Source organism: Papio anubis, chromosome 18 (assembly GCF_008728515.1).
Source record: "Papio anubis isolate 15944 chromosome 18, Panubis1.0, whole genome shotgun sequence".
Taxonomy (NCBI): Eukaryota; Metazoa; Chordata; class Mammalia; order Primates; family Cercopithecidae; genus Papio; species Papio anubis.
Window position 1 is genome coordinate 63,460,993 of NC_044993.1, and position 15,015 is coordinate 63,476,007.

Here is a 15,015-nt window from a genome sequence, read left to right on the forward strand (position 1 = left end):
TGACCTGTATCTTGTGCTGACCTCCTATGTTGTCCTGTGACTTAGAACGACTTAATCGTCTGGGAATGCAGCCCAGAAGGTCTCAGCCTTATTTCACCCAGCCCCTATCAAGATGGAATTGCTCTGGTTCACACACTTCTAACATTAGGAGGTCCTGATGACAGGTGCCTACTGTGGTCGGGGCACAGCTTGGATTTATACATTTTAGGGAGATATGAGACATCAATCAATATGTGTGAGATGTACATTGGTTTGGCCTGGAAAGGTGGTGTTAGAAATAAGAGCTCAGAGTCATAAAGAAAATGAGCGCTCAAACAAAAGATCTCTCAGCAAGCCAAATTTACTCCTGCAGAAGAGTGTGGCTTGCGCCAGTCACGACTGCAAGAGCACACCAAGCCAGGTAGGGCAGGGGTTTTTATCCCTGACACGGTTCCTAGCACTTCTGTGTCCTTTCCGCATGGCTGAGGTTGGACTTCACAATCTAAGCTAACTGGATTGGCTAAGGTTTAAAATTGAATAGGGTCTATTAGGTGGGAAGGAAGAGGGACTGTCCTTTACTAGGCCAGAAGGACTTGTCTGGGTGCTGCAAAGGTGGGAAGGTTGTTTACAGAACAGGTAGGAGACAACAACAGGTAGGCTGTTTACAGACAGGTAGGAAGTACGAGGAAGTTGGTCGTAAGAAACAAAGAACGGGGAACTAAAGCTTTTTGAAGATTAATTATCTTTGACATTGGGACAACTGGGTGTAGGGTGGGAATTTCCAGGTCACAGGTAGACAAGAGACAAAGGATTGCACTCCTTTGAGTCTCTGATTAGCCTTTCACTGAATATGCAGTTTACATGTGAGAGGATGGTAGAGGAATAGTCACTTACGGTTTAGTGAAACAATAGGGCAGAGGAAGCAGTCAGATAGGCATTTGTCTCAAGTGACAATTACTTGAGACAAATGCCTATCTGACTGCTTTGTGTCCTGTGTCCACAAGTAATTTCCTTCTCGGTAAATTGTGAGGGAGGTATGTAGCTTTTTTTTGTTGTTGCTGTTGTTCTTAAATCTTTGTAGTTATGTCATTTAGAAATAAAATGGGAGGCAGGTTTGCCTGACATAGTTCCCAGCTTGACTTTTCCCTTTAGCTTAGTGATTTTTGGGGTTCTGAGATTTAGTTTCCTTTCACACAGTTATCACTATAAATAGAGTCTGAGGGCAGAATCTATCAGATTGGACTGAAATAAACAAACTGTAAAGGAGACCATATGAACCTCACCCAACTCTACCAAAGTAAGAGCTCCCAGATTCTTCCAGCTCTGATATAACTTGTGTGTTTTTGATTTTTTTTTTTTTTTTTGAGATGGAGTCTTGCTCTGTTGCCCAGGCTGGAGTGCAGTGGCACAATCTCGGCTTACTGCTGTAACCTCCGCCTCCCGGGTTCAAGCAATTCTCCTATCTCAGCCTCCTGAGTAGCTGGGACTACAGGTGTCCACGACCATGCATGCCTGGCTAATTTTTGTATTTTTTGTAGAGATGGAGTTTCACCATGTTGGCCAGGCTGGTCTTAAACTCCTGACCTCAGGTGATTCACCACCCCGGCTAATGTTTTGTATTTTTAGTAGTGACGGGGTTTCACCTTGTTAGCAAGAATGGTCTCGATCTCCTGACCTTGTGATCCACCTGCCTCGGCCTCCCAAGGTGCTAGGATTACAGGCGTGAGCCACTGCGCCTGGCTGTGTGTTTTGGATTTTTTTGAGGGTCTGAACTAAAAGAGACTTTGGAGATCTAAATCCTCTCATTGTAGTTGAGGAAACCGATTTAAGAAGGGAAAGCTACTTATTCAGGGTTACATATTAAACGAGAGCCAGGGAAACCAGAAACCAGAATCTCCTTCCAATCCAACAATTTTTCCTATTCACCTGAGATTCCTGATTCGTCAAATGCAGGACATAAGATTAGTCTAGAGCAGATGTCACTGGTAAGGGGTCCCAATCCAGACCCCAAGACAGGATTCTTGGACCTGGTGTAAAAAAGAAGTGAGAGCAAGTTTATTAGAGAAGGAATAAAATATGACTACTCTGGCTGGGTGCAGTGGCTCACATCTGTAATCCCAGCACCTTAGGAGGCTGAGGCAGGTGGATCACAAGGTCAGGAGTTTGAGACCAGCCTGGCCAATATGGTGAAACCCCATCTCTACTAAAAATACAAAAATTAGCCAGGCATGGTGGTGGGTGCCTGGAGTCCCAGCTACTCAGGAGGCTGAGACAGGAGAATTGCTTGAACCTGGGAGGCAGAGGTTGCAGTGAGTTGAGATCACGCCACTGTGCTCCAGCCTGGGTGAGAGAGCGAGACTGTCTCAATTAAAAGAAAATAAAAAAAAAAGAATGACTACCCCATAGGCAGAGCAGTGGCACGGGTTGCTCAAATGAGTATATTTATAGTTATTTCTCAGTTATATGCTAAACAAGGGGTAGACTATTCATGAGTTTTCTGAGAATTCCTGAAACTGAGCATTTCTTCCCCTTTTAGACCATATAGGGTAATTCCTTGGCGTTGCCATGGCATTTGGAAACTGTCGTGGTGTTAGTGGAGTGTCTTTTGGCATGCTAATGTATTATAATTAGTGCATAATAAGTGGTGAGGGTGACCAGAGGCCACTTTCATGGTCTTCTTGGTTCTGGTGGGGTTTTGGCCAGTTTCTGTAGCGCATGCTGTTTTATCAGCCAGGTCTTTGTGACCTGTATCTTGTGCTGACCTATCTCATCCTGTGAGTAAGAATGCCTTTATCTCCTGGGAATGCAGCCTAGTAGGTCTCAGTCTCATTTTACCCAGCCCCTGTTCAAGATGGAGTTGCTGTGGTTCAAATATCTCTGACACAGACACAGAATTTCCTCAGATTTAAAATTTTGCCTCACTTTATTGACAATAAAAAACCAATGATGGGGAGGGCATACTCCATTCTCTGTTGAAAGTGCGGAGTGGTGAAACCTTGAAAGCAATCTGTCAGGATTCTACACAGATAAGTGCCCTGAAAAGCCTGGAAGAAAATATACCCAACTGGTGAGAGTAGTTACCTCCTCAACAGAAGTGTTCCCGCACCAAACAGAGGGTCGGGCTGCTTATTCTTGTGGCCCAATAACAAGATGCGGATGAACTGGGAAAGAAGGGAATTTTTATTTGGGTAACTGGTTACAGGGAGAAGGCCTGGAAAATATCACCAGACTAACTCAAAATTAGAAAGTTTTCCAGAGTTTATATACCTTCTAAGCTGTATTGTTATGCCCAGACCGTTTGTTCCCCAAAGACCACCAGAGTCCAGAGTCAAAGCCAAGCGGCAAGGATCTTTACTGCAAGTTCGAACTTGGTCCCTCCATTCCACAGCATACAAGAGGGCCTCGAACAATGCGAGTGCTTGCTTTTTATAGCCCGATGTAAACAGGATATGCAAAGTTACAGGGAACAAGGTAATTCTCTCGGTTACAGCATTACAATTGGTTAACATTCTACATTTAGCATTCCTTATCGGAGATCTCCCAGGTGATGTTTTTCTGAAGTTTGAAAGAAATATGGAGGAATGTGTTTGTGCTGGGCTCAGGAAGTTGGGAGATATATGGGGGATGTGCCTCATTCCTTTCATTCCCCCCTTCTTTTCAGGTAACTCTAGAGCCAATCTTGGGTCTTAGAAGTCTGACTCTGTTTCAGCGTCTACAGGTTGGTATTGGGCTCTGAGGACCATGAGCTGAACGGTGTCAAACCTTTCTCTGACAAACTGCAAAATTCTGTTAACAACACAAGGTCCTACGGTTAGCAGAAATAGTAGACTTAGCAGGGGTCCAAGGAAGGGGGCTAACAGAGAAAACATAGAGGAATTCCACCATTGGTCTGCAGCTGAAGCAAACTGCCGTGTTTTTACTTCAGTGCTTAGCTTGCGTAACTGTTGGACCCGGTCTTCTACAAGCCCTGATTCATTTATGTAGAAACAACAGTCTTCTTTTAGAAACATACATGTACCACCTTTTTCAGCAGTGAGTAGGTCTAGGGCCCTCCGGTTCTGCAAGGTTACCTGAGCTAGGGACGTGAGCTGCTGCTGAAGGGATGCAAGGGACTCAGCTGACTCCTCCATAGCAACGGCAAATTGTTGGTACAACTTGTTGCTTTCTATGAGGGTGTGACCTAGGGCTCCCCCCGCCGTCCCGGCCACAATGAGGGATGCGGTGAGGGAGATTCCTGCAATGAGGGGGAGAAATATGGCTTGTGCAGGTCTCGGTCTAGGGACTGGGTGAATAGCAGTACTAGTCCAGTTACCGGTGTACCCTAGGAACTCGCCAGCAGTTAGTAGAGTCAACCGGGGAACCAATGTGACAGGAAGACACAGTAGGTTGCTAACAGAGGGACTAGATAGGTCCTTAGATAATGTCCCATTACACCAGAAGAATATGCCCGGCAGAGCCCTTAGGGTGATATTAGGGGGCACTGCAGTGATGCTGCAGAGGCTGGAATTGGTTCCTGAGAAGCAGTAGGGAAACTTTTCCTGACTGGGGTTTAGGTATAGTGGTACGTTTAGGATAGGGGCATATGAGAGGTTTCGGAGGTTGTTAGCTTGGGCAGAGGTAGAGGATCCCCATGGCAGAGGGACAGTGGTTAGCGGTGGACCCCCTAGGGTGGCACACAGAAAGCAGCCAGACAGGCTGTGAAGTCCTGTAAGGTTAGCAAGCTCTAGTCCTTCTTGTAATAATTTTAACCAGGAGAAAGGACATAAGTCTTGTGTTAGTCTGTTTTCCTGTTGTTGGATATCCCCATGGACCAGGGGCAGTACTTGCACTAGGCCTCGCCACAGATAGAGGTGACTGCTAGGCCATGTGGAGGAGGGGGAGTAGTATACAGCCCCATGTTGAGGCATGGTCCAGTGGGAGTTCCAGGGGTCTCTAACTATCCATGTATATGAAAAGTCTCCATCCCGTCTACGATGGAAGGGCCACTTAGGGTCTAACTGTTCTTCCTCTCCCCAGTAACGGGACCTATGGATGTTACAATAGTTATAAGGACAGCCGGCATTTTGGTGCCACCAATAGTGTTTACAATTGTATTCAGTCTGATCAAACTCAAAACATATTATTGGTGTCACTGGTTTGGCTATTTGAAAGCCAGTAAAATTTAGTAAGATTGGGCTATTGCACCCTGAGGAGGGGCAATCAGCACTGGCCAATAATTTCCCGGGCTTATGAGGTTGTCCAGGGTGGGTTTGGTCATTAGTATCAGTCCACCACCCCTTCTGGATCTGTTTCAGGGGAAGTTTGTCAATCCACTGGAGATCTTGTTCTGAATAATCAGGGGAATATGGCAAGTCCCGGGGGCCCGGGTCAGGGAGCTGGAGTGCAAGGAGTCGGCTGGGAGCCTTTGCCACATTTCTTGCAGTTTGGTCTGCCAGAAAGTTGCCTTGAGCAGTTGGAGTGGTTGGTTTCTGATGCCCTGGGCAATGCACAATGGCTAACTTTTCTGGCTTCCATAGCGCTGTTAACAGGGCTAGGATCTCTTGCTTGTTTTTTATCTCTTTTCCTTCAGCCGTTAGTAACCCTCGCTCCCTGTAAATGGCCCCATGTATGTGCGCCGTAGCAAAAGCATATCGGCTGTCTGTATATACTGTCAGCTTTTTCCCTGCCCCTAAGATAAGAGCTTAGGTGAGCGCTATCAGTTTGGCCTTCTGGGCCGATGTCCCCGGGGGCAGGGGTTCCGCCCAGATTACCTCAGTCTCTGAAGTCACTGCCGCTCCAGCGTACCTCTGGCCTTGATGCATGAAGCTGCTCCCATCAGTGAACCAGACAAGGTCAGCGTCAGGGAGTGGGCGGTCCTGCAGGTTCTCTCGAACTCCGTATCTCGGTGCAATCATGGAGTGGCGCGTCCAGGTCCGGGTTGGGCAGCAGCGAGGCAGGATTTAAGGTCGTTGGGGGCAGGAAGGTTATTCTGATAGGATTTAGTAGTAGTCCTTGGTAGTGGGTGAGCCGGGCGTTACTTATCCATCGACTAGGTGGCTGTTTGAGTACACCTTCGATGGCATGTGGGGTAACGACCCGCAATTCTTGACCTATGACAAGTTTATCAGCATCTTGTACCATCAGAGCCGTGGCCGCAATTGTTCGGAGACAAGGGGGCCACCCGGCAGCCACTGGGTCTAACTTCTTTGACAGGTAGGCAACCAGCCTCCGCCAGGGGCCTAAGTTCTGAGTTATTACCGCCTTGGCGACACCCTTACTCTCATCCACGTATAAGTGGAAGGGCTTGGTGACATCAGGTAGTCCCAGTGCAGGCGCGGAGAGTAGGGCGGTTTTAATCTGTTGGAAAGCCGACTCGGCTTCGTCTGTCCAATTAAATGGCTGCTGCCCCCATGTTGCCTGATACAAGGGTTTAGCCAGTTCTGCGAACCCAGGTATCCATAGTCTACAAAATCCCGCCGACCCCAGGAATTCCCTCACTTGTCGCGTGGATTGTGGCCTGGGGATCTGCAGAACAGTCTGCTTCTGAGCGTCTGTTAACCAGTGCTGCCCTCCTTTTAGCAGGTACCCCAGATATGTTACTTCTGATTTACAGATTTGAGCTTTCTTTGCCGAGGCTCGGTAGCCTAGATTTCCTAGAGCTTGTAAGAGACTTTTGGTCCCTTGAATACAAGCTTCTTGGGTCTCAGCAGCAATCAGGAGGTCATCAACATACTGTAGTAAAGTTATTTCAGGGTGTTTACGTCGGTACTCACCCAGGTCTTCATGGAGGGCCTCATCGAACAGGGTAGGAGAGTTTTTGAATCCCTGCGGCAGCCTGGTCCATGTCAGTTGGCCACTTATGCCCCTTCCAGGGTCATTCCACTCGAAGGCGAAGAGCTTTTGGCTCTGAGGGGCTAAAGGCAAACTGAAGAAAGCGTCTTTCAAATCTAAAACAGTGTACCATTGATGTTTAGGGTTTAGGGTACTCAGGAGGGTATACGGGTTAGGCACAGTTGGGTGTATGTCCACAACCCTCTTATTGATTTCTCTTAAGTCTTGTACAGGTCTGTATTCTCCACTATTAGGTTTTCGTACTGGCAACAATGGAGTATTCCAGGGCGAGTGACATGGGCGAAGGACCCCTTGGTCAAGGAGCCGGCGAATATGCGGGGCAATTCCTTTCTTGGCCTCTAGGGGCATCGGGTATTGGCGTACCCACACAGGGTCTGTCCCAGGCTTAAGTTCGACAAACAAGGCAGGCCGGTGTTTTGCTAGTCCTAAGCCCCCCGTTTCCGCCCAAGCTTCTGGATATTGCTGGAGCCAGGTTGCTATGTCCTGGTCAGGGGCCGCTTGCTCCTGGTGGAGCCGGTACTCATCTTCTAGGGTTATAGTCAGGACGGACATGACGGGCCCCTCAGGGAGGAAATGGATCTGTGCTCCTATTTTAGTTAGCAGGTCTCTCCCTAACAGGGGACAGGGGCTCTCAGGGATGACCAGGAAAGAATGGGTTACATTCCTGGCTCCGAGGTTTACTGTTCTTTGTGTTGTCCATGGGTATTTCTTAACTCCTGTGGCTCCTTGTACCCACGAGGACTTGGAGGATAATTTTCCATTAGTTTTAACTAGGACTGAGTGCTGTGCTCCTGTATCAACCAAGAACTGGACTGGGGACCCCTCCACTTGCAAAGTTACCCTAGGTTCGGGGAGGGGGTCCGAACCCCGTCTTCCCTAGTCTTCGTCTTGAGTGACTAGTACGGGTGTAGACCTAGGGGGTCCCTGTCCTTGTTGTTTCTTTTTGGGGCAGTCTCTTACCCAATGGCCAGCTTCCTTACAGTAGGCACATTGGTCTTTGCTCAGATTATTATACCTGGGAGGCCGCCTAGGTTGGGTGTTCTCTGGCTGTAGATGCTCTTTCTGTACTACTGCTGCCAGGACCTTGGTCATTTTTTCAGTGGCCTTTATTTGCTTTTCCTCTGGGGTATCTCTGTTATTATAAACCTGCTGGGCTATCTGAAGGAGGTCCTGAATCCGCTTTCCCTCTAAGTCTTCTAATTTCTGGAGTTTCCTTTTAATGTCTGGGGCTGCCTGATTTACGAAAGACATTACAACAGCTGCCTAACTTCCTGGAGCCTCTGGGTCTACGGGAGTATACTGTCTGAAAGCTTCCATTAATCTTTCTAAGTAGGTAGCTGCGCTCTCTGTCTTTCCCTGCAGAACAGAGTATACTTTAGCCAAATTAGTGGGCTTGCGAGCAGCTGCCCGGAGACCCGCCATTAGAGTCTGGCGATAAAGGCGTAGCCGTCCCCTACCTTCTGCCGTGTTGTAGTCCCACGCCGGCCCGGTCAGAGGAAAAGTCGCATTTATGAGGTTGGGGTTGGCAGTCGGTTGACCGTCGTCCCCCGGGACCAGCTTTCTAGCTTCTACCTGTATTCTCTCTTGCTCCTCCGTTGTGAACAAGATTCGGAGGAGCTGCTGACAATCATCCCAAGTGGGCTGGTGGGTGAACATGACACTATCCAGTAAAGCCATTAAATCTTTGGGGTTGTCTGAAAACCGAGCACTCTGGGTCTTCCAGTTATACAGATCACTGGTGGAGAATGGCCAGTACTGGAGCCTGGGGATTCCTGTGTCATCTGGGGGTCCTATTTCCCAAAGGGGTAGAGCCACTGTGGAGTCAGGTGGCTGGGGGGGGGCTAGCCTGTGAAGTGCGCCCTCGCGTCCGCCCCGCCGGCCCTTCAGAGTTACTTTCACTCTCAGCGGGTCCGTGTGTGCCGGCCGCCTCCCGTCCGCCTGCTTCCTCCCGTGGCTCAGCTTGGGGGGTGGGTCCGGGTGCGTCAGCCGCCTCCTGTCTGCCTGCTCCTTCCCTTAGCTCAGCCCGGGGGGCTGGGGCCTGGGGCCCGGAGGGGTACGGAGGGGGTTCTGTGAACAGTGGGTCCCCGCTATCAGGTAGAACAGGATGGGGGGGGCAGTTGGTTGCTTGGATTTTAGCGGCCGAGCAACCAGTGCCTTACAAGGTTCAGGGGCTAAATGGAAAGGTGACAGCCAAGGAGGCGGGTTCTCAACAAGGTCCTGCCATATGAGGATATATGGGATTTGATCAAAGTGGCCCGCGCGCCCAGGTAGGAAAATCTTGGACTTTACTCTAGTGATGACAGCAAGTCGGAACGTCCCTTCAGGTGGCCACCCCACATCAAAGGCAGGCCATTCGGAGCGGCATAGGGTAATGAGCCTTCCCCTCCTGATTTCCAAACTAAGATTATGGCCCCTTGCTCTTACATCTTTGAAATTACTTGTAAGGAGAGATAGGGGAGTGCTCTGGGTATTACCCATGCTGTACTAATTTGTAGTCTCTTCCTGTAAAGGAATATGGGTTAGAATCCCTGTAAAGGAAATCTGGCTTATTAATAATATCTAGTCGCAAGTGCGCTCCGGCAGTCCGGGTCAGAGTCAGCTGCTCGGATTACAACTGTGCTCCGGCAGCACCGGTTGCAAGCGGCTCCGGCAGCCCAGACCGCAAGCGTGCTCCAGGAGCACAGACTGCAAGCAGCTCCGGCAGCCCAGACCACAAGCGTGCACGGTAGCCCGGGTCAGAGTTAGCTGCTCGGACCGCGATCGCGCTCCGGCAGCCCAGACCGCAAGCGCGCACCGGTAGCCCCGGTCAGAGTTAGCTGCTCGGACCGCGATCGCTCTCCGGCAGCCCAGATCGCAATTTAGATCAGACGAGAGCCAGGGGACGTCTGCCACCGGTCTCCGCTGGCTGTCCTATAGCGCGTCTGCCAGGACGGCGCCAGCTCCAGTTTCAGACCTCGCGAGTCACAGATTCAGATTCAGAACAGACACAGACAAACGGAGACGAGCCGGCTCACCTATCAGTAGATCGATCCTAGTAGATCCGTTGACCAGGGGTCTGGTGGGCTTGGGGAATCCCGGACGAGCCCCCAGATGTTATGCCCAGACCGTTTGTTCCCCAAAGAAGACCACCAGAGTCCAGAGTCAAAGTCAAGCGGCAAGGATCTTTACTACAAATTCGAACTTGGTCCCTCCATTCCACAGCATACAAGAGGGCCTCGAACAATGCGAGTGCTTGCCCTTTATAGCCCGATGTAAATAGGATATGTAAAGTTACAGGGAACAAGGTAATTCTCTCGGTTACGGCATTACAATTGGTTAACATTATACATTGAGCATTCCTTATCGGAGATCTCCCAGGTGATGTTTTTCTGAAGTTTGAAAGAAATATGGAGGAATGTGATTGTGCTGGGCTCAGGAAGTTGGGACATATATGGGGGATGTGCCTCATTCCTTTCAGTATGTCTACATGTAAGTGTGTATTTATCTAAAGATATAAGTGATTAACTTTTTTTTCTTTTTTTGAGATGGAGTCTTGTTCTGTTGTCCAGGCTGGAGTATGGTAGCACTATCTTGGCTCACTGCAACCTCTGCCTCCTGGGTTCAAGTGATTCTCCTTGCCTCAGCCACCCAAGTAGCTGGGATTACAGGTACGTGCCCCCACGCCCAGCTAATTTTTGTATTTTTAGTAGAGACAGGGTTTCACCATGTTGGTCAGGCTGGTCTCGAACTCCTGACCTCAGGTGATGCACACACCTCAGCCTCCCAAAGTGCTGGGATTACAGGCTGGAGCCACCACACCGGGTTAACTTCTTTTAGTCTGTAACTAAGATCTCAATCCTGAAGACCTTCCTCTGTAAATTTACTTAATCTAAATGGCTCCAGGTGCTGGGGTGATTACCCTTATCTTGTCTCCTGCTAAATCATGGAGGTTTGGGGATTTCCTTAGTCTTGATAGGACAAGAGTACCACCATCTTAACAAGACTCCACCACCTTAAAGTATCAAGTTTCCATTTCTCAGAACTGTCCATTGCCACCTGACCAAACCGCAAAAGTCAGCCCCACCTATATCTTCTACAGAGCATAACAACCCTAACCAAGCATATCAAAGTCCCCAGCAGTCTCCAACCAGCCAGCACTCCCCTAACCCTTCCCCAGTAGGACCACACCCAGAGCACACTTCCCCCACTGGGCCCTTTTTAAACTCCTCATGCTGTAAGAGAAGTTTGCCCTTGATCCTGCTAGCCAGAAGCCCTTCTCAGGTTTACTCTCAATAAACCTGTCTCAAGTGTTTGAGCCACTCTCTTGTTTCGTTTTCCTTCTCGTCTCTCCCTCTGCTCTAATAGGACCCCCAGTAAACTTCTTTTTGAAGGCCTGGGGAGTTTTTTCAGACCTCCCAATAAAACTTGTTTAATCCTAAACAGGTCCCATTAAGAATTCCTTCGTTATTTTGTCATGCTTTATAAGGCCCAGGAAAGGCCTAGGCAAAACTCTTGATGGGCTTTTGTTACATTCTAGCCTTTCAGTGCTGAAACAGTTGTTATGGAGGCCTGTGTTAGTGAGACCTGGCCTGCCATGGAAAGACTGAGTTGGGAGTGAGTGGTGCTAAAATGAGACTTTTGATTTTTTTTAAGTGCTGTATTTATAATTTTCTATTGGGAATATGATCACATATTGTGATTTTTTTAAAAGAGGCTGCCGGGCGCAGTGGCTCACGCCTGTAATCCTAGCACTTTGGGAGGCTGAGGTGGGCGGATCACAGGCCAGGAGATCGAGACTATCCTGGCTAATTCGGTGAAACCCCGTCTCTAATAAAAATGCAAAAAAATTAGCTGGGCGTGGTGGCAGGCACCCGTAGTCCCAGCTACTCAGGAGGCTGAGGCAGGAGAATGGTGTGAACCCGGGAGGCGGAGCTTGCAGTGAGCCGAGGTCCACAGCACTCTAGTCTGGGTGACAGACTGAGACTCCATCAAAAAAAAAAAAAAAAAAAGAAAGAAAAGAGGCCAAGCACACCTGTCATCCCAGAAAATCAGGAGTCCAAGGCAGGTGGATTGCTTGAGCTCAGGAGTTCAAGATCAGCCTGGCCAACATGATGAAACCCCATCTCTACAAAAAAATACAAAAATTAGCCGGGCATGGTGGCACACATCTGTAATTCCAGCTACTTGGGGGGTGAAAGTCTTGCTTGAACCTGGGAGGTCAAAGCTACAGTGAGCCAAGATTGTACCACTGCACTCCAGCTGGGGCAACAGAGTGAAACACCCTGTCTCAAAAACCAAATAAAATATATTTATATTTTAATATATGTATCTTTATATTTTATATATATAATATTTAACATATATCAATAGGAGATGGCAAATCACTTAGAAGTAGTCATGGAGGTAAATATATATATCAGTTATTTATATATATAATAAAAATAAAAAATATATACATTATATATAATATATAAAAATACACCAGGCGCGGTGACTCATGCCTGTAATCCCAGCACTTTGGGAGGCCAAGGCGGACGGATCACAAGGTCAGGAGATTGAGACCATCCTGGCTAACACGGTGAAATCCTGTCTCCACTAAAAATATAAAAAATTAGCCAGGCGTGGCGGTGGGCCCCTGCAGTCCCAGCTACTCGGGAGGCTGAGGCAGGAGAATGGTGTGAACCTGGGAAGCGGAGCTTGCAGTGAATCAAGATCGTGCCACTGCACTCCAGCCTGGGAGACAGCAAGACTCTGTCTCAAAAAAAAAACAACAGACTCAACGTATATAATATATATGTATTATCTATAATACATATTATATAAAAACCCAATATATATATTTATAATATATTAATATATATAAATATATAATATATAATTTAATGATATATAGCTTTTATGTAATTATATATTGTTATATATCTTTTTTATAAATAAAATAAAAGATATATATTATGTAATATTATGTAATATATATCTTTTATTTATTTTTAGTATATATAAAATAAATAAGATATATAATAAAGTGCTATATAAAATAAATGATAATTATATAATATATATCTTTTATTTATTTTTATTATACATAAAAATAAATATAAAAATAAGTGATATATATATTTATTTCCATGACTACTTCTGAGTGACTTGCTGTCTCCTGTTCACCTTCTTGTCTCAGTAAATTAGCAGTTAGGAAACAAGGTCTTTTTCATTCTCCCCCTCCCCTAGCCTTTTTGCCTTGTCCTGAGTATTTCACGTTATCTCATTGTTGGGATTTTGCTCTGACTTGGTCTTGAAGTCTCTCTCAGGCGAGGATGTATAAACTCTAGACCTGTCCTGATGGGGCTCCAGGGGAAGTGGGCATTTGGACAGTGCCTTTCATGGGATTCTTCTTTCTCTGGTAGACAACCTGAAGCCTGTGTCCAACTGGTTACCAGGTGTCCCTCTCCCAGGAGACTTATTTGTACTGGCAGGCACCCTTTTGCTCGTGTCTGACCTGTGTCCAGTTTGTTCTTACCAACACAGCCACTCTCTGGGAGGAGAGCCCTGACCAGGAGGAGAGTCAGGCTCAAGTGTGTGGGTCAGGTGACACAGAGGCAGCAGTGCAACAAAACACAGGAAATCACAGCAGTGCTTTCTTACTCACAGATTCAAGGAGAAGAGTGGTGACCACAGGGTTGATGGGATGTTCAGAGGCAGCTGGGAGCTCATCCAGTGGATGGGGAGCAAGAGAGAGAAGGATCTGCAGGACTAAAGCCTTTACTCAGGTCCAGAGCATCACCACAGCAGGTTTCCTGTGGGGAGTTCCCACTGGTGGCTTTAAAACAAGCTTGTCCAACTCACGGTCCACGGGCTGCATGTGGCCTAGGATGGCTTTGAATGTGGCCCAACACAAATTCATAAACTTTCTTAAGACACTATGAGATTTTTTTTGCATTTTTTTTGTGTTTTTTTTAAGCTTATCAGCTTTCATTAGCATTAGTGTATTTTATGTGTGGCCCAAGATGACTCCTCTTCTCATGTGGCCCAGAGAAGCCAAAAGGTTGAACAGCCCTGGTTTAAAGCAAGCAGGCACGGGTTGGGCTGTGACTGAAAGGTGGTCACTGCGGCATACCTGCACAGCACTTGCAGTCTGTGAGGTTTACTGGAGTGAGTCAGGAAGATTGTATCTAGCTATCCCATGGGGAGGTGGTCACCGGGATAGGGCAGACATCTGCATGGATGACACTGAGGAACTGGGAGGAGGTGGAGAACTGCAAATTGGAATTAAGCCCTGCTTCTGGTACAGGAAAGTGTAACTTGTATTCAAAATGGAACCATACAAATGCAAATTAAAACCACAATGAGATTCCACCTTATTTCTGCAAGAATGGCCGTAATTAGAGTCAAAAAACAATATATATTGGCATGGATGTGGTGAAAAGGGAACATGTTTACACTGCTGATGGCAATGTAAATTAGAACAAATACTTTGTAAAATAGTATGCCTCAAAGAACTAAAAGTAGACCTACCATTTGATCCAGCAATCCCACTACTAGGTATCTACACAAAGGAAAAAAAGTCATTTGAAAAAGACACATGCATTCATGTTTATAACAGCACAATTTGCAATTGCAAAGATATGAAACCGACCTACATGCCCATTGACCAAGGAGTAAATAAAGAAAATGTGGTATATATATACCATGGAATACTCAGTTATAAAAACGAACAAAACAATGTCTTTTGCAGCAACTTGGATGGATCTGGAGGCCATTACTCTAAGTGAAGTAGCAGGAATGGAAAACTAAATACTGTACATTCTCACTGTTTTGTTTTTTGTTTTTTGTTTTTTTTTTTGAGATAGAGTCTCACTCTGTCACCTGGGCTGGAGTGCAGTGGGGCAATCTCACTGCAACCTCTGCCTCCCGGCTTCAAGCAATTCTCCTGCCTCAGTCTGCCAAGTAGCTGGGATTACAGGTGTGCGCCATCAGGCTAGGCTGATTTTTATATTTTTAGTAGAGACAGGGTTTCACCATGTTGTTTAAGCTGGTCTTGAAACCCTGACCTCAAGCAATCCACCCACCTTGGCCTCCCAAACTGCTGGGATTTCAGGCATGAGCCACCATACCCAGCCAAAAAAATATGAAATGCTTCACGAATTTGAGTATCATTCTTGCACAGGCGCCATGCTAATCTTCTCTGTATCATTCCAATATTAGTATATATGCTACCAAAGCAAGCAC

At 47.1% G+C, this 15,015-nt stretch overlaps 1 non-coding gene across 1 annotated transcript; it reads right to left on the reverse strand.

Moving 5' to 3' along the window:
• Positions 1–14,908: 14,908 nt before the first annotated feature.
• LOC116271410 lies at positions 14,909–15,015 on the reverse strand. Its single transcript, XR_004179965.1, has one exon. It is a non-coding gene; the product is annotated as a U6 spliceosomal RNA (small nuclear RNA).